The sequence below is a fragment of the Opisthocomus hoazin genome, chromosome 13, assembly GCF_030867145.1.
Source record: "Opisthocomus hoazin isolate bOpiHoa1 chromosome 13, bOpiHoa1.hap1, whole genome shotgun sequence".
Lineage (NCBI taxonomy): Eukaryota > Metazoa > Chordata > Aves > Opisthocomiformes > Opisthocomidae > Opisthocomus > Opisthocomus hoazin.
Window position 1 is genome coordinate 21345229 of NC_134426.1, and position 27009 is coordinate 21372237.

General features: G+C 45.0%; 1 protein-coding gene across 21 annotated transcripts in view; it reads right to left on the bottom strand.

Moving 5' to 3' along the window:
• Window positions 1-27009, bottom strand: part of FBRSL1 (fibrosin like 1) — a 555762-nt gene that overhangs the window by 331504 nt on the left and 197249 nt on the right. Inside the window, exon 1 of one of the 21 annotated variants that reach the window (XM_075434583.1) lies at window positions 17314-17477. The exons of the other annotated variants lie outside the window; for them this stretch is intronic. The gene's annotated coding sequence lies outside the window, so the exon portion shown is untranslated. Of the gene's footprint in view, window positions 1-17313; window positions 17478-27009 lie in introns of those variants that run through there. 21 annotated transcript variants of the gene reach the window in all.

Sequence of the window (27009 nt, forward strand, 5' to 3'; positions counted from 1 at the left end):
GCATAAAAAAATAACTTAGGCATGATAGCAACCTTGAGGGATGTCAAGCACTCATGTCTGCAGAAATATTATACTTAATTTTTCATTTTAGACTATAATCCCACATGCTGGGACACCTGACTGTCATCCAGACCCAAATCTATCTCTCAGATCTTAAGATTTGCATTTTTGGGAGAATGTTTCTGAAATATTTTAGGAGATACAAGCATAGAATACATAAATTATGCATTTTTCCTATTCTTTCCTTAAAAAAAATAAAATTAAGATCCCTTCGCTCCCCAGAAAGATCAAGTCCCTGTGAGATGATACCACAGTTTTCTGCTATAAATAAAAACTCAAAGATTTTACTAATTTTAGTAGCTTTACACACCATTTCAGTGAAAAATGCCTCTTCCAGCCATTTCCTAGTTGCTCTCTCTGTCAGTCTGCATTCAAACACCGCACTAATGCAACTACCGGCGTCTAAATTGATGATGTTAAATTGGCGTAACCCCCTTGCGCGGACACTCTCAAATTAGGTAGTTCCAATACATTTGATCTATATCAGCCACTCTTAAACTAATTTGAGTGTTCATGCTAACGGTCTACACCAGTTTAACTATGTGTACTCAGAAAATGATGTTGCTAAATTGCTGCAATTTCTTCGGATTAAGGAGGCCTAGGAGAGCCCCGGCTTCCTCTGCACGCCGCACAAGCAAGGAACCCTTCAATCCACCGTAAACAACCTGGCGGAGACTTTGATTCTCACTCGTTGGTGCCAATCCAAGACCTTTCCATATCACCCCTCTGTCCGGGTGACCCCACGCAATTCCAGGTCCCCATATCTCCACCCTTTCCTCCTCTCCGTTGCTGCCTTCCCACCGTTAGTGCCCAAGACATATTCTCCCACTGGCACCCCCAAGAGCCTGGCTTGCGATGCTGTCTCTCTTGTTCTCCTGAGGGCTCAACGGGGCTGTTCACAACCAGGCATACTCTGCCCACTTTTCCTGCTGTGAACTTCCCACGTTTTGGGTTCTCTCTGTGATCTCTGTCCTTTGGAACAGGGACCCGTTCAGGCACACCACAAGGCAGCATACAGACAGGGAGCACCAAGGGCAAACGACAAAGCTGTGTTCAAAGACCACGCTGCTTCCCCACCGCACGACGAGCCAGCTACCAATTTACAAAACATCTCATCAAATCATCAGCTTTTCCTTTTGTTCAGGGATAAAGAGGAAGAGGTTAAGTCATCCTGTTTGTATGCAGAGAGAGAAGTTAAAAACCATGCTACTGCCACCCAATTGGCAAGATCTCTTGGAAGCAGGGTGGCATATAAAAATTTTACATGAAGACCTTTCCAAATTAATTCTTTTTATGCTTCTGTTTTCAGGCTAATAGCACAAGTTTCCTTCTTGAATTGCAAACCCCTGGGCACAGCAGTGAGATTAGCAGGCCAGCAAGCATCTTATCAGCACAGTTACACAGAAAGTAATGCAAGAGGTAGCCAGTCGTGGCTTTGTGTCTCAAGAACTACGAGTGCATCTTGTGCATAACATTCCTCCAGGTGGTGACGAGAAGCAGCAGTCTAGGCAGGGGTACGCAGCATGGCAAGGCAGAGTGCCGGGGCGAGCAAAATTTTGGCTCAATACAGACAACATATCACGGCATGGCGAGGGAAGAGAACAGCACCTCTCCGGTATGAGCACATCTTCAGGCTGTACGTCAGCCTGTCTTTTTGACACTAATAAAGTTGTTGGAAGAAAAAAACCCAACAACTTATTACTGGAGTTGAAGTAACTTATTCTAAAATCAAAAATTTTAAAACATGAGAAGTATAACTTGGCTCTGCAGTGATCAGAGTAGGAAAAATAACTGGCAGCAGTTATATGCCTGAAGAATGTGAACTTGGGAGAGTGGAAGGAATAAGACCAGCAGAAGAAGGCTGAATATTGTAACGGGGCGATGGGGGGAGGGGGAAGCTATATAGAAAAGAGGCCTCATCTCAACTGATTTCTTTCTACAGTTAAAAGTGTCAGGGACCATCACTGCAGGAGAGTGAAAGTTCTACATCAACTGAGATGAACTGCACCAACCTGGAGGCCTGTGCTATGCCGAACATCTGCAGGACTTCCATGCAGGAACTCCAGAAAAACAGTGAGTGGCTCTAATGGGGCTTCCTTTCCAGTCACTCCGTTTACAGCTACTTCCCGACCTCAACTTTATGTTTGGAGGCTTGGTGATTTAATGAGATAAATGTCATGCTTTTTCTCAAACCAAACTTGTCCAGGTATGTCCCTGTATCTCTTCTCAGCTGCAGTCGCTGCAAGGCGGCAGCAGTTGCCCGCCGGTCCCCAGCCAGTTTTCGGCAGAGCACGGGAAGGACGCTGCCCCCAACGCCCCTGCCCTGAAACACGCCATGCCAAAAGCACGCCGAGAGCGCTGACGCGTGGGGAAAGATTAGACAGAGCGGCACCACGGAGCAGCAGCGGTCTGCGTGCTGCCACACGCCAAAGGAACTCCTGACCTCGGCTTGATGCATTTCTTCCATTTCAGGGAGACAGAGCCTAACAGCCCAGACGTGACAGTCCCACGGCAGCCTCAGCTGATGGAAGCTACAAGCTAACCAATTCCCACTCTTCCCCTTGCCCCCAGCCATATGTTTCCACCTTCTCTCTTGCACCAGTACCTTTATGACTAAGTGGTGAGACAATTCAGGAAATTAGCCCAAAAGAAACTAATTTCTTTTTTTTTTAATCATGATAGCTTTTGGCTGGTTGAGCTCTCTGCAGCAGTTGCAAGCACATATGCTGGTGGCTGGGAGGAAAGGGAACATCTGGTTAGAAGCACAAGGGAGGGAGCTGGAGACCTTCTTGCTGTAAGCTGGGACCATGCTTCAAGCACGGCCTCGGGCTCACGAGACCCCACGGGGCTGGCACAGCACAGGGCAAGCTCCTCCTGCCCTGTTTTACAGGGACCTTCGAAAGCTCGAAAGAGGAGGATCCTAGAAGCCACCCCGGCTGTTTTCAAGGCACAATGTCAAATACATTCCTCTGAATTCTGCTGTGCAAAACCACAGCTACAACTACCCCAGACCTTGCTGTTCTGTGGGAGAGACTCCCAGGATGCATCTTCCTTCAATAATCTCCTGTATATTGCTGCAGCCGACTCGGGCACCTACTTAATCTGTGACCTTACAGCTCCTGTCAAGCAGACTGTGACCCCCTCTAGACTCATATTATCCATTACCGAATTTTCATTTTTATTAAGCTCAGCAAAGACTTCTTTCCTTCTCCTCTAGGAAGCATGAATTCTCTTGTGTCATTTATTCCACAAATGATTTATACCAAGAGCCTGTCAACTACAGGAGGTACTTGCTTGTGCTTACTACACCTGCAAGTAGCTCTGTCCTTTCTGGGTCATTACTAATAAAGCACTTATCCCTCACACAAGCGCAAATGCCTCCCTGTGCTTTGGCAGGTATTTATCTGAGCACTTCACAGTCCTCAGTGGATTTATCCTCACAGTGCTCTGGTGAGCTGGGCATTGCTGTGATTTCTGCTACACAGATAAAGAACAAGGCTCAGAGACTGAATTCAACTCTTCGCTGCTTCGAGGAGACTTCATCTCCTGCATCAGGATGCTGTAACCACCGACCGTTCCTCCTCCCGCTCCCCAGCCCTGCTTCCCCTTGGGGTGGCAGGGAACTACTCGGGGGTCTTCCCAAATCCTCTGCTCTGTCAGCCAGCCTCACACCAGCAGAGTATCGCTGCCTCAACCTGCAGAACAGAAGGCTTCATCAGCCTGTGGCCACGTCTTACTGTTGAAGTGCTTATGAAAGAGCATCGAAAACCTCACGGCCCAGCCTGTCTGACCTAAATCATTACCCTCCCGTCCCGCTCCCCGTTCACAGATGACTCATGAGATGAAGTCTCCCTACTGCTTAGCACCATGCGTTATGCAGCCAGCCAGATTTCACGAACAACAGTAAAACAAATATATTTGTCTTGCAACTAGAGCGCCAAGACAAGCAAGGAGCAAAGCTGGGGGCCAACTGTAACACCACAGATTTTGGCAGCCAGCCCTCTTTCCAGCTCCTTATATATTTTTGTCCCAACTTTCCACCTAGTTCTCTCTCTTTTGAGTATTTCTGGGCAAATCATAACACCCACAGAAGAGTGACAAATGGCTGCGTGGCTGAGTGCTTGCCCTTGATAAATAAAGGCATCTCCACGCTCTCTCCTCTCCCACTCTTTCCAGCGTCACTTTATCACAGGCGAGGCTCAGAAACCTGTTGCTGCTGTTTCTCTTTCAAACCCTAAAGCCAACCGGCAAACCAGAATTTAACCTCACAGCTGCTGAATACAGTTAGATTAATACATGCTGGCCAAACAAAATACTGCTTTTAAAATACAATTTGTGCTTGGCACTGAACACATAGGGAGAATTCAGAGCAATTTGCAGTACAGACCAGCTCGTAACCCTGTGCGGAAAGTGCTTTGATGCCCCCAATTTACATCTGACAGCTTTAAAGCATTTTGGAAAGAGGCAGCAGAGTAGAAAGCCCTTGCACTAATCACAACTGATGTAAGAAAACTGAAAACACTTAATCGCTTCTAATTTGTTTTTAAAAACTGTGCATGTGCACACCATCTCTCTCCAAATCTAAGAAGTCACAGTAAGATCACGGGAAAAATGGGGAAATTCTGACAAGTTATGATGACCTTCTTAGCCTGAAAATCCTCCTTATTGATCCAAAATATACCTGCCCGTTTATTTCTGGTGGGGTGGGGGAAAGAAAGACATAACAAAAGGCTTTCACCTGTGATCAGATTGCCTGACCCTCATGCAGCTCCATGCTGCTGCACCAAGCTGCAGGCATATTCATCTGCACAGGTCTTTATGATCAATCTCTTGCAGACAAAATGCATATTTCCCTACCACAATAAAAGTCAGTTCAAAGCAGGCTGCTCTCATTGAAGTCCATGGGAGATTTTTTTTCCCCCATGACTTTTAGCAGGAGTTAGGGTGAGCCCGCTGAGATAGTTTTCTTCAGGAAAATCCTCACTTGTTGATTAGGGTTCAGCAGGAAAAAAATACAAAGAATAGCTTATTTTTATTGATTACACCCATTCCCTAAATAATTTGAAATGAATCCTCCAATTTCATTTCGAGCTGCTTTGCTGCTGCGCTTGGTTGCTGAAGGAGAAAAGATTCTGGAGAAAGTGACACAGGTGAATTACATTTGTTCAACGTTTTCAGCATTAAATAACCCACACATAACTCAGGCTTACTCAAAAGGTACGCTGCAATGATCTGACACAAAATATAGCTCTGCTAAGCCAAAAAAGATAAAACAGGGATACCTCCATATTTAAAGGAGAAACAGTGAAGGATTTCATATTTTAATGAGATACAGATGCCGACCACTGAATGAATCACTCTGCCCATAATTAAAGAGTCTTCTGATGTCTGAAGACTCTTCCCGTCATGAAAACTCTTGGATGCCATTGCATCTCCATCCTAAGCCTGATTTCAGACTGAGAGAGGGGGATCCAAATGTTGATGTCACCCCAGACACCACTTATATTCTCCATTTCCCTTTTGAAGAACTTGGTATTAATTTCTGTCTATTCAGGTTTTTACAGTTTTATAGGTCTTCAGGCACCCTTGGAGCTAGACGGGAGATACGAAAAAAATCAACAACAGACCAAGGAATTTCCAGGCACCATACTTCAGCATTTCATGCAAACCAGCAGTGTTTAAATTAGGCATCTGTCTCGCTAACATTTAAACCACAGTATAAAATCAGAAAATTTAACTTTCAAGTGTGCAAAGAACACAAGAATAATTTACAGCTTCGCTGATGCTTCAACTGTAACAAACTAAGAATCCCAGGCAACTGAACGTTACCAGGAGAAGTTGGATCTTTGTCATTATCATCCAGCTGGGCTACCTGGGGGCAACAAAGAGAAAAAGCACCTTCCAGGTACACAGTGATTTCACGAGATGCCCAAACCTGGCTACTTGCATGTCCAAAAAAGCTTCTCTTTTTTCTGGTTAAGTTGGAATTGTGTATTTTCATTTACTTACCACTACTCCCTGGGCATGAATAAATCTCTCAGCTTTTCTGCTACTGCTTCCTCCTTGAATAGTGACATTCAGAACAAAACATATTGCACCCACCACCAGAACCGAATTAAATGAACAGAATGCCTTGGGTATTTTATAGTAAACCATATTTCTGTGTCCCCATGATTATTTTCTTTTTGCCCTATAACAAGACGGCTTTGCAGATCCAGGGATATTTAGTGATCTGCTGTAACCCTGAAACCCTCCACGCACAGCTGCTTCTGTAATTTCTGGCAGAACAGGTACCTGCCCATTTCTGGTGTTTTACAGTCATGTATTCCTTCTTTGCTTAGCACTGCTAAGCTGTAACCTATTTTTTTCAGACAGTTTCTATTATTTCAGATCCCCCTGAATCCTAGTCCTGAACTCGGCTGTGCTTGTACCTGTCTCAGCTCAGCATGATCTGCAAAGTGAGTAACCGTGCTCTCCAGTATGTCATCCAAGCATTAATGGCAGCAGTGACTACTGCGGAAGCTGCAGGTCTTCAGGGACTGCTGCCTTCCATGTGCTTCGAAACAACTTGATCATCTTTATCACACTTTTCTGAAAAAAACTCTCTCGGCGTTACAGGCTTCCCAGCCTACAGCTCCTCTCTTTCTCCCCGTTCAAAATAAATCCCATTAAGTTTTCTTTTCTCCGGTCTTCTCAAGCCTCATTTGTCTCCACAGATTTTCAAAGATTATCACTAATGGCACTGAAATCGCTTCAGCCAGTTTTCTAACTACCGAGAGCTGAATTCCTCCAGGCTCTGCTAACTTAAGCATTCAAACCTATTCATCCCCTCTTTCCTGATAGTGTGCTGGCTGCACGGCTGCGGATGACCCTCTCCGGAAGAACAGAAAGGATAAAAAAGCCATTCGGCAGTTCTGCTTTCTCACTTCCATCTTGTGAGAGCTTTTCTTTTCCACTGAGCAGTGGACTAACTCATTCCCTGGCCCAGCTCTTGCTACAAATACATTTATAGAAACCCCTCTGGCTGCCCTTTATGTCTTTTGCCAATTGTAGCTCATTTGGACTTTGGCCCTCTCATTTTTCTTTGCATGTTCACGCTAAAATTGTTCTCAATAGGTTGACCTGCTCTCCAATTTTTTTATGTTGCTTTTGAGCTTCAGGTCATTAAAGAGCCTGTGATTTAGCTAAAGTAATCTCTTACTACGTTTCCCATCTGTCCTCTCCATTAAGGGAGTTCACATTTGCTCCATTAAATTTGCTTCTCTAAGAAACTTTCAACTCTCCTAAGCTTTCTTTTCTCCCCAAGCAGCTTGTCAAGACCGCAGCTCTGAGCTGACCGAAGTCCGCTTCCTTGACACCCATTATCTTCCCCATGATGCTCGCCCTACTCTTCTTCTTAATCATCAGCAGTCTGGCAATCTAGAAATGTTTTAATTTTAGAAAAAGTATTCTGCCCAGGTAGAGTAATTCCCGAAATTTCCCAACAAAGGACCGAGTTCCAGTTACAGATCAGTTTAATATCTGTTTTGGGAGCTTTGTGTACTGGAGATGAACAAGGGTGTACTTCAAGCACTCTGAAGACATATCCCTGCCAGTCTCGCATCCAAACCTGTTCCGCTACAAGGCACCACCCCAAGAGAGAGGAACGGGAAAAGAATGAAGGGGGGGTGGAGGGCGCGTGGAAATCTCAGACTTTTCTGGAAGGACACACACATCCTCCAAAGCATCTGAATCTCTAGGTTCGTGTCCTTACAAAAGGCTACAGAATCCACCTTGCTGCTGGCACAAGATACAATGAAGGATTTAAGTGCAGGTTGTAAAGCTCTATGTGCTGTCCTAGATAATTTATACCTTTCCAAATGATGCCTCTCCATTCCTTAAACACGGGAGATCACCCTCGAGGAGGCAGCCCTGACCCCAGTCCTTTCAACACCCTCCCTCTGCACAGGGGATACTTATATCCTACTGCCGTGCTTAGCTGCACAGTAGCAGTCGATAGGAAAGAGTGGCTTAGACGGAGGAGCTAAGAAAGAACAAATATTTTTATAACAGCCCCCTAATACTTAGAGTAGGGAAGGAAGATGACGGCGTGTACAAGGGAGCCATTGAAAACAGCACTGCTCCTAACATGTGCTTAGAAAGATATCTGTTATCTGGGGTTTGCCAGCTGGCTCCTGCACGCACAAGATCACACTGCCCTTAACTCTGTTTGCTTCGCCTTTCCCAGAAACACAGTCTTTGCCCTGAAGGAAAATCCCATCCTGCTGTCGGCCGTGATTAGCTGGCCCCAGACAGCCCCTGGCACCCCGGCTTCAGCGGGGCAGGCCGGCGGGGAGCCAGGCACCCAGGGGAGCTGCTAGCACCCTGTCTACGTCCTGGCAGCTCTCCTGAGGAGGCCCATAAGAAACACGTTTTGGCTCCTCCAAAGCGTCATCACCTCTACCACTATCCACTATTATCTCCTGCAACAGGAAAAAAAAAATAATTTTTTTTTTAGGTAGGATCCCCAAACAATCCTAAGAAATGGACTGTGCCCTGTGCTAAGAAGGAAAGCAAGCCCTCGCCCCAGGGTCCCTGTTACTCCCACCTGCAGGAATCCCACTTTCCTTCCCTTCAACTGTTGATCTTAGGCATGGGGAGGCTTGGAGCATCACTGGGAGGACCAGCACACCTCCAGTCCTTCAGCAAAAGTGATTCTCCTGGCCGCTCTCTTGAAGCCCAGTTATCACCAAGGAGAGAAGAAGAAACCTCTCTTGGCCTTTGCAGAGAAGCAGAACATGTCAGCCATAGGATTAACGTAACCTAAATATGGTGCAAACAATGAGTTATCCACAACCTGATCCATATTAAGGATCCATATTACCAGCTTCATTTCTGGCTCTTCCCTACTGGGCTGTACAGCTCCTTTGTAACTGTTTCAAGCTTCACCTTAAAATAATTTAGCTCCCATGACCTTCTTTGGCCAAAACCTGCTCTGAAGAACATCTGGACACTGTCAGTATGCCCTCTCACAGAAATTAAGACTATAATGTTCCCCTGCAGAAGCAGTATTTCTCCTGTTAATTTGCTCTTACCCAACTATTTGTGCTTCCATCACACATCCTAAGCTGTCTGCATCAGTATTTGGGTTGCTGGTTTATTTTTTTCTTTCTAGTTTGTTTCCATTTACGGTGTGCTTCTCCATTTAATATTAAATCAACAGTGACAGATCATTACTTTTTTCCCAAATTCACTAAATTGTTTAATAATATAATTTTTAGAAACAGATTTGTGGCTCGCACACACACACCGAGGCAAAATAAAGATGACAGCACATTTGAACAAGGCAGCAATAAAACAGTGATAGCAATAAAGAATAAAAATGCTATATCAGGTTGTCATGGGAACCAGCATTCAAGGACTCCAGGTAACGTTGTAAAACATGCCACTGAGCATAAAGCGCCTAAGCAGGTTAAGAGGTTATTTATTAGGCTGCAACACGTTGTGCAGTGCCCTCTGGTGAGAGCGCGACAGACCCGGACGGGTTCAAACCCGAGGCAGAAGATGCAAGTACCAGTGCCCATCCATGTCCCTCGGGAGCCGCGCAGATCGGGAGGGACTGGAGCGCGGCGCAGGCAGCGCACAGGACGTACGGCTGCGTGCAGAGCCACGGCGAGGTGACACCGGGACATGCACCCACGCCAGCTGTCACCTCCCTGCCGCGGGAGCCAAGGCCACCGCAGCACGCCAAGGAAGTCACCAAGGGCTCCGGGAAACCTTCCAGGAGGTGGGACCTGCCAGCCTCTGCGAAGCGCTGCTCTCCCTGCTGAGGGCAACGGGACCAGCCAGATGAAAGCTAGAGTAGGTATGATTGAGGCCAGTAAGCACAATCCTTGGTCACGGTATGTTTTCTTAAGGATTGAAAGTGTAACTGTTCCATGCCCAGAAATTTCACTAAAATTAGAAGCAGTTCCCCACGTGGAAGAGCTGCAAAACCAGGCTCAGATTCCCTGGAGCCCGCAGAGGAACACAGAGAAACAACTCAACAAGGGAAGGAGCCCATGAGCAAAAAAACCCAAAAAAGCAATTCAGCAATTCAATTCAACTCGAGGTAAAACCACCCCTGAAGTGTCCTTTCCTACACGAGACAAAAATACATCGGCATCAACCTACCACCAGGTGTTCTGGAGCGCGCTGCCAACACAGCACTTCTTCCACGGCGGCACAAGCCCCACCAAACAAACAGAGGATGCTGCAACGCATTCTGCGGGCAACTTGCTCCACTGCAGCCTGGCAATCCAGCTCCGGCTCCCGCGCAGGTCTGTGGCTGACGGGCGTCCTGTGACTGCAAGCAGCAGACACCCATGCCTCTTTCCACATACAATTAGTTAACCATAAGCATTTCTTTGGGGGAGCAGAACAGCTTGCTTACATACATCACAGCAGAAGATCTTTTTTCCCCCACAGGGCTTTCTGTGGGGACATCAACAGAAACTCTAGTTAAATGATGTCGAATGAACACTGTTAACATTTGGTATAAATTGGCTCCTCCAAAAGTGGGATCAGAGCTAACACCATCCCGTTCCACCATCCTTCCCGTCACACCTAAAATAGCGGAAATCATAACACAGAGAAAGAATGAATTTTAAGCCTGCCAAAACCTTGCGTAACACGAGGCGCGGCTGGATCAGCCATCAGCGAGGCCGGACCATTCCGCCTAACGCTGAGCGGTGCTTTGGGTGCAGGTTTCCTCTGTTGGGACCAGGGGTCCGAGCAGGCCCAGCCTGCCAGCACCGCTCCGCCGCCAGCCAGCTCCAGCCCCCGGGCTAGCAGAAAGCCTGAATTTGTCTCGAAACTGCAGAAATGCTGCTGGGGGGTGGAGGGGGGGCTGGAATCTGAAACCCGGCTCTTCTTGTTTTCCCCTGTGCTGGTAAAGCTGTCAATTCAATTCTCCCCCCACTAAGTGGCACCAATGCACCGCAAACCACAAGGAAAACATCTGTACAGACAGCTTATAAATAAATATTCCCCAGTCTCCCCGAGAGCGCGGGGTGCGGGTGCTGCCTTCCACGAAGGAAACGCGGCTTCCAGGGACGCAAGAACAGGCGAAAAAGGCAAACGCGCAGTCTCGTGGGGTCAGTACTCCCCAATACCTGCTCTTGCTGCGAAATGCAGTTCAACCCTGTGTAATCCACACCACAAATCAAGCCGTGGACGCCAAAGCGCTGCTATTTTTCCTTCAGACAGCCCTTGCCAGGCCCTTTGGTTGAGGAGAGCTGCAAAGCCTGCCCTCAGCTCCTGGCTCAGTCACCCAAGGCTTCGCCCAGCTTCACCTCCCAGACAACTGCGGTACTGTAGAGCAGCTACATGGGGCAGGGACAACTCTGCTGTAAATCAAATCTACTGTAAAAAACCCAATCTATAGCTCAAACTTACTGTAGCTGGGAAGTGTTATGCAAATCACAAAGCCCATTTATGTTAACCATCACGCAAGAGCAGAAGCGAATAGGGAAAAATGTCTAGCAAACATTTTTTCATCAGTGGTCTTTGAGAGAAGTGACAATTCACCAAAAACGTATCAAAGAACAAATAAATTACTAAGCAAAGATGTACTTCGCTTGTACCAATACAACTGGGAGCAACTGAGCAGCCTGGGACACTACAGCTTCCCTTGTCATGGCTTGCCATCTGGAAGAGCGACGGCAACGGTCACTGCTAACTGGGGAAACCAGGCCATGTGCTGAGCAAAGGTCAGAGGACATCTTGTTCAAACTGGCACGCCACCTCCGTATTAACATAATGAATACCTCAAGACAACTTGTTAGTGATTGCATATTGTAGGTATTTCAGCTTAAGTGCAACAGCAAGAGGTGTGACAGTCACACAGAGGCAGATGAGACCGAAAGCCTACCTTTCATGAGGATCAAAAGATGACTGTAGTCTGCACTGAGTACCAGAGGAGAAAAAACAACTCCATATATAAACCTGGCACTGCTTCTACAGCAGCTGTTTTCATTGTTGATCCATGGTAACCTACAGTATTTATACCCCATGGGATGCAGAGCAGCGGGTGAATGCACAGGTGATACCAGAGGGCTGTGCTGAGCCATGCCCGGACAGGAGGAGCAGAACCTGGCTGTGATGGCAGACGGGTCTCAGTGGTTTCACCAGCACCCGTCTCACATCTGCTTCAGCAGAAAGCTGCTGGAAGTGAGCAGCTCCTTAACATGCCAGCCTGGCCAGGCACCGGGATCCTGGTGCTGGAAGCTGACAGACATTGACTCCCCCGGCCCAGAACTGCCTGTGGCTGATGGTCACCATAACCCAGGCTGGACATACCAATCTGCCCTCCTAAATTAGCAAGATGCAATGTCCACAGAGGAGTAACTTCCCTTTGTCTACAACAGAGATAAAGAGGTTCAGTTGCCACCTTTTTATTTCAGCAAATCTGAGCAGTGATCCCTAAGGGGAGGAAAATATCCCTACGGGGAGGAAAAATAGTTCTTAGGTGCCTCCTGAGTGAGTTTGTTTTTAAAACAACACTCACAGATGAAGTACTGACACTAAACCTCCAGCGCACCGAATCCAAAACAGGGAATAAAAGAATCCCTTAAGTCTCGAAACATTACAAATCTCCTACACTGAACGCCGGGGCATCACATCACTGGCTACGGATGTTGACTTGCTTAACTTTATGTTCCCTTCACCTTCCCCCATGCAATATCCAACAGCTGATCATTCTGTTGTTTGTAGTAGGCTGAAGTAATTAAGCTTAACCCTAGTCCTGTGGGAGTCCCAGAGAAGGTTAGTGATCCACAGGCATGACATGCTGTTATTTATAGCTGATTAAGTTCTATTTATCTACATTTAAATGTTGCAGGAGATGGGAGAGGTCCCAAAACACATCTGTGTCTTATTAGAAACACCAGCTGTGTGTGGTAGCTTGAAGTTTGCCTTTCTTGAGAGGTTATGAGGAAAGGAAACCAACCCAGAATAATTCAAATTCTTCACTGTAGCTAAATAAATTGGTGTGGTTTAGATCTTTGAGATGTAAGCCTGACATCCCATGCAACTGAACTGCTTCTGGGGTCAAACTCAAACCCAAAATTAGCTAGGCCACTTTGAAGCTGTTCTGAGCACTGTAATTGCATTTAATTTTTACTGTAAGACTGTTCACATCTTAAGAGACATGAGAAAGGTGACCAGCAGGTCACAAACCAGATCTTTATAGAGCTGTAACTTCTGAGCCTCTATGCATTTAGGAAGAGCACTGTGGTTTCACTAGTAAGACCGCCTTCGTATACACGGTCTGTTTGCACACACAAAGGAAGACGAGCAAACCGAGGGGACACAGTTCTGTCGCCACCCTTGCATTCAGACAGATGTGGTGCTAGGGTCTAGAGTAACAATAGAGGCTGGCATTCAAACCTTTAGGTGTGTAATTTAAATTACTGCATTTGTGGTGGTAGAGAACAATAACAGAATTACTTGCTGTAGGACGTGTACGTGTTCTCAAGAACGGTATAACTACTCGAAGTCAGGCTCCAGAGGAAGGGATGGCACTGTCCTGTCACCATTAGCATCAAATCACAAGAGGTAATGCAGAGTTTACCTCCTAAATGCCAAAACAGAATGTCACAAAGGAATCAGTAAGCTCATGTTCCTTTGCAATAGTCGTGAGCTTAAGCATCCAGCTAGCAACAGCAGGATACAGCAGGGACATCTCGGTCTTGCGGCTGCAAGAACTGTAACGCTCCACAAGATGCTTCTCAAGAACAGGAAGAATGAGCTATTGCTGGTCTTCCTTATCCAACGTCTTTGCATGCAAGCTCTACATGATTTGTGAGATTTTCTTTGGTAACTGCTCCAGCCCAGAAGAGCTATCTGAGTTTCACTTTTTAGCATCACCTGAAATAGAGCCGAGATTCAAAATGAAACTTTGGGGTGAAAAGTGAAACCTCTTGAGTTTTGCAAAGAATTCTTTGAAATGCCCTGCCAGAGCTTTGATAACCTCTTCTTGCACAGGAATCAGTGAGGCTGTATCCACAGGAGCTCTGTGAAACCGTGTGTCTTGAAGGGAGGACACTGGCCAGGACTACTTTCACCCAAGCCACTGACTGCAATCTTGTGATGGGAGATTAACCAGCTGTCAGTCGCTCCACAACAGACCAAACTGCCACGGCAGCTCATGTTAGGCTTCATTTGCAATTCTCACACACAGTTTGACCCAGGTGCTAAAAGCCACCCAACTCTCCCTTTGCAAGTTCTCCTGCAAGTTCCAGGCTCTCTCCCTTTGCAAGTTCTCCTGCAAGCTCCAGGCTCTGACCATCCCCAGATCATGCAGTGGCCAGCAACATCTCGCTCTTACCAGTCCCAGTCCACATCTAGTCAAGTGGTACAAGTGTGGGCTGATATTAACAGAGCGTTAAACCTCAAATTGGAGTATGGCTGGAGTGAGCCTGGGATATTTCCACAGCTTGCCCGAGAAAGGCAATGCTGCCAGCTCTTTGTTTTGTTGCGAGGCATGGGATAATTTGGCATCATCCTCCAAGCTCTCAATTTGCTGGAACAAAAGAAATGTTGAGCTTTCATTAAGAGGAAAAAACAGAGTGTACAGTCTCAAGTCATAAACACAGACTTGAAAATATAGCCCGTGAGTGCTTGAACACTATTAAGAATCAAACCCAATACGCATTAAGTATCTCCGTTCCTGGGTAGTTTATCTGTTCATTCTTATTATTTGATTACATTTATTAACTTCAAACAGTTTGGAGTTGTACTTCTGCTACGGTTCATCTTTTGCTTAAACGCTCTTTCATAAGCCTCCTGTACCACCCCAAGGAAATCACGTAGTCACCCTACACCTCAGGCCAGTATTTCTAAATATGGAGTCTGATTTTTTTTTTTTTTTCTAACTTTGACTGCCCTATCTACCTAGCCTCATCTCTTCTAGGGCTAGAGATAATTTAGACCATACCTCTCGGAATGTCTCCAATACGAGTAGCTAAGTAATACAAAAATCAACAAACTCCCATCACATCAGACACCTAAACTTCACAATCTCAAAAATTAATCTGTTCCTGGACAGCATCCAGAGCTCCAAAACAAATGATGTCCCATTAAAAACTTGCCACTTATATGCTATCCTACACACATAAACAAAACAAGTTTTAGCTCAGAGACCTCATAGAATTGACATTTTGAGATATAACCAATACACAGAACGATCGGCCTCTTCACTGCTAATTTCTCTTCCTGGTGCTTGTAGATGAAGTGTTTCGCAGTTGCAAGCCCTCATGGGCGTACATTCAGAAAGTCAACTGCCAAAAAGTTTCCTCCCATATTACAGGAAAAAACAAAGCATTTCAGGTTAAAAATGAAGGGGAAAAAAAAACAAAAACAAAACCAACAACAAAGCAAAGTCTGGTTATTCCAGAGTACAGTTCCCCCTGGTACTTTGTGTTGCAATTATTTACACATCCCCAGATAGTCAAACTGATGTGGTCCAAAGTTTTGTTGTGGCCGTTGTAGAACATGTCGTGCCAAACAGAGCACGCTTAGTGGGTTATCAGGCTGAACCGTGCAACAGAGGATACACCAGATTTGCTACTAAAGAAAAAAAAAAAAAAATCAGTAAGCTACAGAACATCAGCTCATCACAAACATTAAGTCAAAAAACCACAACAAAATGCAAAAAACAAATTCAAGCAGACTGCAGGAAGTGGGTACAAGTTGCAACCACCTTGACATCTGGAGACCCTTTGGTCTGATGAACAGCACTAGCAAGCAACACCTTCCAGCTCTGCACCATGCAGCTTCTCAACGGCTTCACTGCGGGGGCTCAGCGGTGAATACATTATCACATATTTCAGCCCAGAACATAAAGAAATGGATTTGAAAGCTGCAGTTAAGGCCTCCTCATGTATTGTCCCATATAATCTTTTCTCCACTCTTGCAGATGCAAGATAAAACCACACAACTTGTAAATACTCACCAGCCAGATCCCCGCCAGGCTCAGCGGCTGCAATCCCGATGCCCTGCCTGCCACAGCTCCCGGCAGAGCCGCACCCTTACACCCACAGGACAAACACGTCGGCGGGTAAACACGCCAGCGCAGCGTTGTAAACGGCAAGGTGGAGAGCCAGTCTTACCAACAGGACACTCCTCCTCATGCTCTTATAATACCAGTAGTATTTGTTACACATCAGTATGTTACCAGTGCTGCTCAGGAGGAGAATCGCAACTGTCCCTTGTGCCAGCAATAGCATGTCGTCATCTGTACGCTGTTTAAAAAGGTAATGCTTTCAGGTTGGGGAACCGGAGTGGCGTAATGCAAGCAGCTCTGCTGCCTACCGCACCAAGGAAAGTTCAGCTGTGACCAGACACAGATTATTTCAGATTTTCGTAATTACAATTAATACACAAGATTTGTAATTATCTCAGCAGACACATCTTCCCCATGCTTGTTTCACTGTATTTTTAGTTTATCTTTTGGCTGGACAGGTTAGAAACACATCTGTAGACAAGGAATGCCTGGATGCACTGCCTTACTATTAAGTCTAATGAGCACAGGCAGAAATCTAAAAGCAAAAAAACACTTAAAAGAGTTTTCACCACGAGAATTCATCTTCAATATTAATTTTCTAACCACAGTCCTACAACTTCAGTATTTTGACTATTGTTCATCTGAGTTCCATAGTTTCTCTTCCTCCTCATTTCAAATTATATTTACATGAAAAATAAATCCATTTAAATTATTTTGAAAAACTAAGCAGCACACACCTTCAGTTGCGCAAGAGCTGCTGAGTGTATTATTTATTAGGAGAAAGGCCGAACCAAAATTAGGCCATATTGCCATGCCATATAAATCACCTTCAATAAGAATTCGACAAAAATACCACCTTGGTTTCTGTAACCCTGCTTCTGTTCTGTTCAGTATATGTGTATGGGATGAGTTCAACTGGAGGTTTGTTACTTGCCTGTATCTAAAAAACCCACAAAAATCACAAACCCCAACAAGTAACAGTCAAGACTTGTGAAAGCGACACAAAGGTACACCACAAACATCAGGCAGATTTTTCAGAACTAGTATTTTACATCTCCACCAAAGGAACTGCCGTAAACTAACAGATTTTTACAGGAACTCTCTATTTTGGGAAGTACATGGAGAATGCTACCAAGCACGCTGAGCCCCAGCCTTCTGCATCCTTCCGAAACCCCGCGTGCAGCTCAGAGCAGCTAAATCCGATCGGATGGCGAGAGGCGCACAAGTACCTTGTTTTCCTCCTTCCTGTCAGCACCCACTTCCACTCCGCAGCACGGGTCACCTCCTCCACGCACACGCACCGCTCCCGGAAAGGGCTCAGGAGAGGCAGCGTGTCTCCCAACAACAACAATCCAAAACCAGAGCTTCAACACTCAAACAAAAACACGAAACAAAAGAAGAGAAAGGGGGTGGAGGGGGAAAAAACCTGCAGTGGAATAAAACCAACCGTAGCTTCTCGGCAGCTCAGCAAGCCCCTAGCAAGTGCCAGCAGTTTCAAAAGAGCTGTAATCTCTAAACTGTTATCAAGGTTTTATCGCACTCCACTTCTTATCTAAACCAAACAATCACTAGAACAGCAGCTGATAAGGCATCCTGACAAGGTAATTTCAGCCAGTTAAATCCACAGCTACAGCCATCACACACTGAGAATATTTTAACACTCTTTCCAGTTCAACCTCTAATCTCTCTTCCTCTGTTCTTTCCAAACACAGGGCCAATTTTTCTCTCTTACGGCCGGGCGCGCTTCCTGCCATCGCTCGTGCTACGGGCAGGTGCCCTTTGAGCTCTCCCCTTCGGCGTGTGCAGCCCAGCCACCAACACCGGCTTGCTTCGTCAAAAGGATGATTATTTGGCCTCTGAATTCGAGTGGCCGTCTTCCCTGGCTTGACAAAGCTCCATCGTATAAAGCGGTGGCTACATCTGTCACAAGCTGCTGTGGGGGAAAGGAGAGGGAAATCAAAGGCAGCAAACATGACGCAGGATCAGCCTGTAATTTAGCCTGGTGTAATTGGGTGCCGCACAACAGAAATGTTTTATTTGTAGCCCTGTGGGATTTTCACCCAGAAGACCTCACCTACATGCCACAAGGCAGGATTAGCTCAGGAGCCTTTTAGCTCAACGTCTCCTCTTCCAAAACAATTCACCTGCCAGGAAAACCAGTATCTTTTTCTCGATTTTTGCTTGTAACAGACTTTTTACATCAGGCCAGACTTCGATTTACGGGACATCTGAAAACACTTATTCATGCCAAATGTAGCCACAAATAACATCCAAAACCAAAGCAAACCAGCTACCTCAGCTGGACAGCAGCATCGGTCAATCTGGTGCAACTTCTTCTGGACACGGCCTTGACACAACTCCTAACTATTTCTTTCCTTATGCTGGAGCGGAAAAGTGATGTTAAGCTACTAACATGTTCCCGTGTCTCCAAAGCTAAGCAGCAACTTGCCTACCTCACATAACATTTATGTACATAAGACGGGGCAGAGCAGCTTCAGAACCACCCGAGTTTGCCCTTGGTTTTCCAGAGCTCCGGCGAGGCCGGGGAGCCGAGCACAGCCCTTGTGCAATCGCCCCAGGCACACCCAGCATCTGCAACTGCATCAGAAACAGCAGCCAGAGCTACTAATGTTACTCAAATAACTAGAGGAAAGTTCCTAGAGGCAACTGCAACCGGGTCCCTTCTGTGGTGCCACAACCGACTTTGTCAGAGCTGTTGTCTTCATATGCACAGAAAGCGAACAGCGTAAACTAAAGAAATCGCTTAATTCCCTCAGGTTGAACTTTTAAAATCAGGAAAGAGAATTCAAGAATTCTTGGCATGTGCATACAGGGGGGAAAAAAACCCAACCAGATGCTACAAAACTCAAGAAATCCCTTCACTAAGGATGGAAAATGCCTTTACACCCTATTTCAAAGAACTTTCTTCAATCAAAACTTAATGAATCAAGAGCCAAAACAGATGCAAAACCCCATTTTCCTCTATAAATCATTGTGTCTGACATGGAAATGCAAACTAATTTGTTTAAATTACAAGACTTAAATGTGATTATAGAAATAATAGACTGTCTTCAGATTTTAATCAGAAAAAATATATCTTGAGTTTCAGAAAAAAATTACCCAGCTCAAGTAGGAACAGAACATATAATAACATGGTTCCCTCCGCCAGCCCAAGGAGTGATGAGTTATTTTGTTTCTCTCACAGTGTGAACACTAACCCTTTTTTCATTCCTGAATACCTTGGATCGGGACAGTACTGGGTCTCTGGCATCAGGGAAACCCAACAGAAATTAACTGATATACTGCGTTTGAAAATCTTGATGTGTTTGCCTATTCCTCTAAAGGGGGCTACAGCAAGATCCAGAGCGCATGAGTAACCAACGCAAAGCAAGAAAACCATCATCTAGTTATAAAAAGACGCGCAGTTGGTACCACAACACACACCATCTTTGCCTTCCTCCTCCATCGCTTTTGGAGAGGGTTATCAGGGCTGGATATTGTATTCAGACAGGTCTCCCTTCTGTCATTTTTGCAAGGACTGTGCGTTACCGCTGGGTCCAAGTGGTTTGCTTCAAGAACAAATGAACGTTACAGTTCAACCCATTTCTTCAGCCAACCCCCGAGCGCACAGCAAGCTTGCCTGTGAAAGCACAGTTATGATACATCCACTCAGCATTTAAAACATCCAACCCAACCTGCCATAAACTGTCACTTCAGGCATTTATGGCAGACAGTAAACACATGCTTATCAGAGAACAACTGCACCCTGTGAGCTCAGCCAATGGAGCAGCACTTCTTATCAAATCAGGGGCTTATCAGGGAACCTAACAAAAATAAAGGTTACACCATACGGTCTCCTCCTTTTCACCTCTGCTCCATCGAGACGTATGACTTCAATTAAAGCTACATTGCTCAGGCTTTGCAGACTTGCTTCCTCCTTGTCTGCCCTTGAAAGCAAAGTCCTACCTCTAGAGCCAGGCACATGGAAACAATCCCCTACAAAACCCTGCTGACCCTGACAAACACCCCACCGAGCCAGCTCCCGCCGTCAGGGGCCCCCCCACTCGTGCCCACCTGCGGGAATCGACAGCCTGACGTGGCAGCGGTCACCTCGCATCTGCTCACGCGCGGCTTCCTGCACTTGGGCAGCAAAACCAAGGCCAGGAGGCGTTGCGGGCAGCCACGTCGTGCGTCTGCATGAGTGACATCTGCACCTTCGCTGAAATCACATTTCAATTCTATCAATGGCGACCACCGCCGCTGTTAGGGCCAAACGATGATTTGGTTAACCAAATCAACACATGAAAACAAAAACCAATAATAAATTAGGAAAAAACTTGAATTCCCTTATTTCTTCTTTTTATCAGGAGTTGTCTAAAAATGTTCGCGCACATTGCTTGTACAAATCGTTGCGCAAACAAGCGCATTTCTGAAGCACACAGAAGCGAGTATTTTTGTTTGACCAATGCCATTACTGAAGCTCCCCTCGAAAGGCACGTTTGTCCACACAAAGCGAGTTCTTCCTCCTTCTGCGGTTGTTACGTACCACACCGCAGCCCCGCTCTCTTACTGGCAAAGGAACAGAAGTCCCTTCAAACAGAATAGGTTGGATCCAACTCACTTAAATGAACTTAATTAACAATCATCTAATTAACTGTTGCTTAACAGTTGATACAATTATTAGATCACTTTCCATCCATAAGTTTAGAGCTGCAGCACTGCAACATAGCCACGTAAATGGCAGCCAGACGGACACCGAGAAGCAGCCTTCTTGTGTGACTATTCACCTTGTTTTCTGAAGCAATTACCATTAAATTAAATGCAACTGTTTGTAGTTACATTCCCACAAGTAAATTCTTAAAAAAGACCAGCAGAACTTCAGGTGCTGAGCTGCCGACACATGTGGCAGGCTGTACTTTACCCACGGTCTCCTCTGCCTCCAGGGAACAGGCTGCAGAGTTACTGGACACAACCAAGAGACTGGGTTCCTGCCTCTTGCTTTTTTTATTCAGCTCCGGTTTTTCAGATTACAAAGCAGCTGTCAGAAATATCACAGGACTAGATGAATAATGACTTATTAAAAATTCAACAGAAGCAGCCAAACTACTCACTCATCGCTTTAAACTACACAGTCCTTGGTCAATCCATGCTCCTAATCTCGACATGTAAAAGTTCCTTCTAACACATCTACCTCACCAGATACTATAAATTAGCCTGAAAAATGGAATTACTCTATAAAGTAGTCTGTTATTTCCGTCTACTTTTGACATGACCTAAGAATAAAACATTCGGGATCTATAATCTGTTGTGACAACACTTTATTCTGCTGAGCTGCATGATCTGGAACAAGAAACATTCATTTGTACTTACAGACAGAGACTGATTTTAATCAGTGTTATCCAAATTGCTGCAGTGATATCTGCTATATTTTGCGAACATAACACTCGCTTCTCTCTGTGCCATCACCAAAGGTAATCAACGTAATATTCTTCTTACATGTTGAAAAGACATCTTCGTACTATTCTGCTGCCACACAGCCAAGCACACACTCTTCTTCGGAGCTTTGCTAAGCCCAAGAGCAACTTGGCCACCGTTGCTCACAATTCTTACAGCTCGACTACAGACAGAAACAACTCCAAACTGAGGCAAGATATGAATTTAAAGAGCGATACTCCTTTTAGACAAGGAGCCTTTTCCAGCTCAGTTTAATACACTGAATTAAACTGCTAAGCGAGCCGCGTGCTGAGCTCTGTCAGCTTCTTTGACAGCTTCTTTGCTGAGAAAAAGTATGAAAGCAGTTCCAATTGTTTACTATTATTTTTTAAATCATTGCCATATAGATCTGTACTGTCTTCATGGATTACCCATGTATGCTGTTGTTACCAAGCAAGGTTAAGTTTAGTTCTAACATAATGCACTTACAACTCAGAGAACTCATAAACACAAACCCTGCTTGATAAGCAAGCAATAAAAACCTGTCCTTTATTGCCACCAAGGTAATTCATACTTTAATATATCTATTATTTCAGTACTATGATTATTTTACTGCAGCAAACTGAATTCCTCATGAAGGAAATAAAAGAAAGGAAATTGTGTGAGAAACGCTGAAGCAAAACACAGATTCTGTGAGAGACGAGAGAACAAAAAATTTCAGAGAAACTGAAATTAGTACTGGTATTACAAGAAAGGATAGCTTAGAATAACGTTACTTCTCGCAGTGTTGCTGGGATAATTTGAAGAATGTCAAGACTAAGCATTTCTACACTGCACTTCATCCAAGACTATCGGAGAATAAGCATTAAACAGCTCACTTCACAGCTGCCTCAAGGACAGGGTTCCCAGCTTCTAGCAAACAAACCTGCAGCAGGCAAAACGCTGCGAGGCAGAAGCTGAGGTCTTACTTCTGACTCCCGCTTCCTCACTATTGCAAAATGCTTCCCTTTCCATACCCTGGAACTGATTTGCAAATTATTCTTCTACCAGCACTCAAAAAATTGGGAATGGGTTGAAAGATCACGGGTAGCCCTGAGAATTTACCCAGTTTGTGCAAAGATTTAGAAGGAAAGTTAACCATCTGCTGTATGCTGCAAGAGCTGAGAATCGGAACTTCTGTTCCCATTCGTGATCGTAACACTGCAGGCTACAGAAATGTTTTCATTAACACAAATTTTGTATTCAGAGAACCACACACCACAATCGTCATCCTAAATCCCCACTCAATGCTCTGCACCATACGACGTTTCTTCATCAATACTGATTTGATTCACAAATCGGTAGAGGATTTGGAAATATGGTTTGTATTTTATTCCTTTGGAAGTCTCTAAGACCTTAATTATAGAGAGGCTAATCTTTTTTTCAAAGACGAGAACGTTGACTAGTTCATCTCTATGCACTAGTCAATGTAATACAACTGGCATTCCAGTAACGCAGGTTTACTACGCTTCAGGAGGAGACTGGAATGCAGATGAAGCAGCTCAACATGAGCTACAGACAACGCAACCTAAAACCTTTCCACCCCAGGCAGGTACTGCACCGCTGTGGAGCAGTTCATGTGAAGTGAGCTGCTCTCCAGTCTGCAGCAGACAGATGTCCCATGTCAAAAGCCCCACCACCACCATTAGTACTGCCTGACGGTTGCATCAGGAGGTCAAGCAGAGACAAGTCCATCAAGAGCCCGCGAGCACACAGACAGCAAGGAATGGCCTCATTTGTTACTGTTATTAATGCTGGCAGCTTGGCAGCGCACAAAAACTGGTATGGGGACAGAGGCTCACCAGATGCTGTACACATCTCAACCGAGAACATCCTTCCCTTAGAAGACCTGAGCCTACAGTTTAAAGAGGTAACACAACACTGGCAAACCTGTGCAGTAAAGAACTGTGTCATTTTGTTAACTTCATTGGACTTGGCTTTTCTTGTTTTTTAGTTGAAGGTAGAGAAGGCAGAATAATCCCAGCTGAGCTGGTGGCATGGCTTCCACAGGCAGAGGGGGAATTCAGAAAGACTGCAAAGGAAACTAAAGCACCATCTGTTTTGATTTGAGGAGAACGGCTTCCCTATGCCTTAAAAAGCAGTCAGATAAAACACGAGATACAACACTCATTTGGTGCTCAGTAATGGCGAGGACACTTGTGGAGGAAAAACAGGGCTGATGTTTGCACTCAGCAGATGCCAGATGAGAAAGATAGACTTCATCAATGTCATTAAAAATGAAGCGCCCTTTTTCTACGTATAGCATTACAGTGCAGAATCTCCCACCGGAGGACGAGTCTATTGTCATCGAGCACTTCAAGCTCCTCCTTCAGATGGAGATCTGCCGTATGCAAGAATCAGGCTCTAAGCAGTTAGAGAAATTTACAGAGTATTTTCATTTTCCATGAAGATAACAAGAGAATGGTTTCTCAGTAACACGAGGATTAAAAACAAAATTGGGATCTCCACTGAGTACAGCACAGTGTCGTAAACAACTACTACCCCCCCCCCCAACCCAAGGTAAGTTGGAAAATATGGAAAAGAAAGAGAAAAAAATAAAATAAAAATCAAAGTACTTCTACCTTCTATCACCCCACCAAACTGAAATCAAGCAGTCAAAACATACTGGCTGCACCCACACACCAGAGAAACGAGAGGCAGGCAGGACCAGGACCACTGCCCTCGTATCTCCCAGCTGCAGCTACACACAGCTACAACTCCCCAGGGCTGTCAGCACTGTGTCCTGCCCAGACCCAGGTCCAGCTGAAGTTCCCACAGCACCAGAGTCTGTGATCATCTGGGCTGACACAACCCTGCGCACACCAGACAGTGAAAGTTCTTCACTACAATGAGAACAAGAAATGATCAATGCCACAAGAATTAACAACGAAAGCAAAACATAAAAATCGTGAAAAGTGAAACCTACAGTACAGGACAGTTACAGGGACAGGTTAATTATTAACACCGAGGACGTACCAGCCCCTAAATCTTTAAAAATGTTTAACTAGCAGTTGGAGCCACATGAAGAGAAGTGCGTGGCTGACTCTTCTTTCCACCTTGCAGAGGAGGAAAGTGAGGGGAGGAACGGGCTCTGAAAGCCAGAGAGAAAGGGACAGCAACCTCACAGTGTGTCTGGCTTCTAATCCTGGCGGTCAGATTTAAAGTCTTCTCCTCTGGTTTATTCTCCTATAAACCTTGATCAGGAACGTGGAAATTAGCATCTTTTAAGTAGCAGCATTCTCATCTGCAAACTGAAAAGCACTTGCCCCAGGGGACAAAAAAAAAAAAAAAAAAAAGAAAAAAAAAAAAAAGACTGACCTTTGACATTTTTGAAAGCTCAATAAATGACAATAGGAAACAAAATTGTATTATGTACCAATAAACTGCAAATTACTTCATGATATAAGAGGTTACTTAATCTAAAACTATAAATATTAAGGAGACTGATAAGAGATAAGGAAGGTAAAGACTCAGGGACTTTTCAGTCTCATATCTTATCACTTCTAGTGTAATATTAACCGGCTTAATTCACAATATCCCAGTGACTTTGTGATCTTTCCCCAGTTGAAAACAATTAGCAAATGTGAAGTGTCCAGACCTTTGTTTGGTTGTGCCACTGCAACAACACAATCTTGGTTTTGATCAGGCAGTCAAGCTACAGTAGCACCAGCACAGGGAAGAGGTTAATCCTGTAGATGTTGGGGTTTTTTTTAAACCTGCATAAACTTTATTTTGATTTTACTCTGAAAAGAGAGTTTGAACCCTTACTACTCCTCTGCAGTCAACACAGTTTTTAACGCACTTGGCAAAGACTAGTAAACTGCTTTCTAATGCATTGCTCTGACATCTCTCTAACCAATTATGCGACGTTTTCCAGCCGGCATTGATTTATGTTAGCAGCCTACAAGAACAGCCACATTAATAAAGCTGATTGGGTCTCCCATCACAGAAACTATTTAATGATGGAGGTACTGTCATGCACATTCACCTGTACCCAAAGAAAATCAATTTACCAGCTAGACCACCCACCCGCTGTTAAACCTTTTATTTAGCTTGCATCATTATTGATTTTAATTGAAGAAGTCACGATTTGTCATAGCTTGTACTGCCTGAAAACTAAACACTCTTTAATGTGCTGTTAAAATTGCAGGTGGTTTTGTCCACAAACAGCGGAAGACTATTGCTCAACTAAATCCTCATATCGCAAACCTGCAATCACGCACCGCAGCCGATGATTGTTTTCGCTCTTGTAAACTGTCGCGGTTGGAGAAGACAGCTCCAGGCAGAATACTGCGGCTTGCTGGTTGGAGATATATATGTCTATATTTTATATATATATATATATCTGTATAATTTTATTAAATAAAATTTAACCTCCTCTCCTCTATATCCGCTATCCTGCCATGCCAAGATTCATTCATATCACAATAATCTGTCAACTTCAAGAGGTTAATGAGTATAAAATATTGGTGTGTGCTGCAACCTTGGGGACATAATTTCACATACACTTCAATGCAACACAAGCTGACACAGCAGCCAGAAGTGAGGGCCCTTCCTCCCCCTGGTCACTGCTGCTCCTGCACCCCAGCAAAAGTGATGGTGCACATCAGGAAACCAGTGTGGCTAAAAACAAACTGCCCCCAAAAATGGGAAAAAACCCCACAAAACTCCAAACCAAACCAACAACCCCCCCGCCAGTTCGCCATGATCCTAAGGCACAGTTGTCCTGCCAGAAGGGAGCAGCAGGCATTGGGACGAAAGCCAGCTGGAAGGAGCAGGAGTGCTTCTTCGCAGCACTGCCAGCTCAGAGCCTGTATAAAACCTTGCTCCAAAAGCACGTGCAATCAGCGCACCCCATACAGCACTAAGGAGCAAACTCTCTCTGGACGTGGCTGCTGGGTGGCTAGTTTTGGCCAACAAAGCAAGAACGTTTTTCTCTGATGACAAGAGTGCTACATTAAAGAAAAAGGTCAGGCACATAAAATAGAATCCACGCTCGCACCTTCACTTCTAACACAGAGCTGTCTCCAGCCATCTTACGTACCGATAGCTACTTGGCTGATGCTCACTGGTGCTGTCCAAAATGAGGTGTTTCAACACATGCTTATGTTGCAAACAGCATTCAAAAGCTTTTCCTTTTGTTGCAACACTGAACCAAAACAAACTTTGAAATCTCAGAAGCTGCAACAAAACACATTTGTCATTCTCCAAGCCAGCTTTAATCCTCACACCCCAGGAGCCTGCAAGCAGAGCCAGAGATACCTTCCACTCAGGACTGCATGAGCTGTATTTCAAGCATGTTCTTGGAAGCTCACCATCCAGTTCCTCCATAGACTGTGCCACCAAGAGCCTCTAACACAAGGAGATGGGCGAGGCCTCAGACACTTGGTATTTCTCAAAGGAAAATAATAGCCTGTTTTTCCCTCACTGGAGGGTGGACGGGGAAAAACAAC